Genomic DNA, 3,471 nt, shown 5'->3' with positions numbered 1-3,471 from the left:
ACTTTGAAGTCACACTTCAAAAACAACTCTTGATTATGCTTCACAACTTAAATCAAGATACACAGCACTCACGCTTAAAAGCTTTGAGTGACACAACACTTACAACTCAATGAACACCCTATGCCAAAGCTATCATCTACTTGATAATGGCTTGGCTTACAAGATACGTCTAATACTAGACTCACAAAATACAGCAGTGAAGTATGATGGACACACTAAATCTTCACGCCTCAAAATCCCCGAAACTGAATGAAGGAATGCCTTCCTTTTTATATTGCAGCACCTGGGCTTTTGCACCTGTATTTTCCTGAATTTTAGGTCACACAAGTTCCCTCAAATTCAACATTTAGGTTGCTAACAAATAGGCTATTTGTTAGGTTCATTGAATGTAGCTTGGTTGTTGATTTCCTGGATTTTCTCTCAGCTGTTGAATCCCTAAAGAATAGCCTGAGAAAAAGCTGAAACAGAAAACTGAACAACCTACAATTTAGCATATGCTGTCAGGAATGAATGTCACGACATTCAGCTTGACATCAAGGTCCATATGCTGAGTCTGTTTTTCCAGAAAACAGACTGTACAAATTTGCTGACCTGTACATGATCAAAATGACCATACTACAGTAACAGCTTACATTAATAAATGTCAAAGTGTCCAACTTAACATTTACACAATTGGCCTTATGTTAGTTCTGTTATTCTCTTGAAGAACAAACTAAGTAATATGCTGAAGTATAGCAGAACACCACTCTGCCTAATCTTCAGTAGCTGCTGTCAATGATGAATGTCACAACATCCAGTTTGACATTCAGTCAGTAGGCCTTATGCCAGGTCTGGTTCTTCCTTGATAACCAGACTGCAAATGAATACTAAGTTCTAACAGAACTTCTGTTCCTTAGTATCTGTTGACAGGTATGAATGTCACAGCATTCAATAATCCTGTGTTAGCTAGTCCTGCAGTAACTACAATGTAGTCACACATACATGTCATGACATCAGTCAAAACATTAGTGTTTTACCATATAATTCAGCCAATTAAACACCTACAACATCATTAACAAACATCATTAACATTAGCATCATCAACAACAACAGTGGCATCAAGACACAAACACCAACAATAACAGCATCAACAATAGGATAATCAATAATAGTATCGGCAACAATAACATCATCAACAAAAGCACCATCAACAATAGCATAAAAAACAGCAACAAACATCATTAACAATATCATCATCAACAAACACCATAAACAACAATAGTGGCATCAAGACACAAACATCATCAACAATAGTGTCATCAATAATAACATCAACAACAACAAATACATAAACACAAATGGAAAATGACGGCACTGAAGATACATGGTAAAAAATTTACGTACCTGAAATGTGATTAATAAGTAAAAAAATGTTGTCAGAATCTTTGAGTTCCTCCTCGTCAAGAACGAAGAACTCGGTATCGGCTACTTCCTTGATTGTACTAAAGCACAGACAGTGGTTCTGGTTGAAGAAGTTGTTGTTTCTTTAGGTTTGAAGATGGTGTTATTTGGTTAGGTTAGGGTTGAAAATCACATTGTTTCGTCAGGGGATAGAAATGGTGTTGTTATGTTAAGGTTGCAAATCGCGTTGTTTCATTAGGGATTGTTTCTTGATGGAAATAAAAATATGAAACTGAAGAGATAAGTTAACTAGCTCTGTTTAAACTGAGTAAACCATATCATCGCAATTGTTTATCAAAATCGTTGTGATATATGATGAAAATTTATTAAAAGGTGTCAGGTTTTAAGCAATTAATTTGTTTTCAAAATAATGAAAACTATATTATAACAGTGTATGTAGACAATCATGGTGATATAAGATTTATATTTATGATATCTTATAGAAAAGCGTCGGGTTTTTAGAAATTAAAATTTTAAAAAAATAATGAAAAATATATTATAACTATTTGTTTAGACAACCGTGGTGATATAAGATTTACATTAATGATATTTTATATAAAAAAAAGCGTCACGTATTAAGCAATTTACAAATTTTCAAAAATAATTAAAAAATATATCACAACGGTTAGTTTAGTAAATCGTTGTGATATAACTTTCTTTTTTAAAATATAAATGAAAGGTGGTGATAAAATTCTGAATAAATGACGAATTAACCGGAGCTGAGAATCAAACTCATGAAACATCAACTGATATCACTATAGTTATTTAAAAAATCAACGGTAATAAATTAACAATGTTTAATTAATATATATATATATATATATATATATATATATATATATATATATATTTAGGGCCTGAATTTAGAAATATCACCACGGTTCTTTGAAGGACCGTGGTAACGTTGGCGTCGTTGTATGTACTTTTTGTAGTAGTGAAATCTCATGTTAGTGTGAACCGCTGATAGCCAGAGAGCCATGGCAAGCAGGCAATCCCAGAGGACATGAAACTCATCTTTCTCCACATCACCATAAAATTGACACATTGCACTACCAAGAGGCCATCATTGTTTAGAATCCATACAAAGTTGCGAAACCTTTCAGGGGTTTGGAGTTTCCAAATTCCAGTCCATCTTTCATCTTTATCAAAGTTGAACCTTCATCAAGCGTATCATACATGGCACCAACAGAGAATTGAGAACAATTTACACCAATGTCAGCTCGAATGTCCGGACCTGCTTCTATCGAGGGAGGCAGGATGCTAGCAATTATGCAGACAATATTCTCCAGCAACCAACTTCGCAGCAATTGCTCACCATCTTCACTCGTGAGGTCTACAACTTTAGCTTCGCTGAGATGCACGAGAATTTGAACATACAGGCAAACTATTCTAAAATCCTGGCCAATCCATCTTGTTTCCCAAGCCTTCACAGTTATTCCATCTCCCACGTGCCACGAGCAATTTTCCTCCATAATTGGCCAAATTGTAACAATGTTCTTCTAAAAGTTTGAGTTTGCAACTTTCATAGTGATGCTTCGATTGTTATTTTCACAATCATATGTCCCCCACACGACTTGACACCAAAGGTCTTCTCCTCCATTATGAAGTTTCCAACCCAGTTTTGGTAAGCATGCTTTGCTCATAGTCTCAAGATTCCTCAGCCCAATACTTTCTTCTTCTTTTGGTCTAGTGATTGTGTTCCATCTCACTGCATGAAACTTTCTCTTGTGTTCAGTTTCTCCTTATATGAAACTCCATTGAAACTTATGTATTTCATTAATACATGCCTTGGGAATCATATTGGTCATCATGGGATAAATGAAAAGGGCTTCAATGACACACTTGACAAGCGTTACTCTACTGACAAACATAATGTGTTTCCCTTTTCATATATTTAACTTTGAAATCACTTGATCAATGATGAATTAATAGTCGTATCTCTTGGGAGCCTTTCCAGTTAATAATACTGCAAGATATTTACCAAGGAAAGTTGTTTCTTTAAATCCTGACATATTGATAAGTCATTCCTTC

The sequence above is a fragment of the Lathyrus oleraceus genome, chromosome 2 (assembly GCF_024323335.1).
Source record: "Lathyrus oleraceus cultivar Zhongwan6 chromosome 2, CAAS_Psat_ZW6_1.0, whole genome shotgun sequence".
NCBI classification, from domain to species: domain Eukaryota; kingdom Viridiplantae; phylum Streptophyta; class Magnoliopsida; order Fabales; family Fabaceae; genus Lathyrus; species Lathyrus oleraceus.
This window is presented reverse-complemented; position numbering follows the sequence as displayed.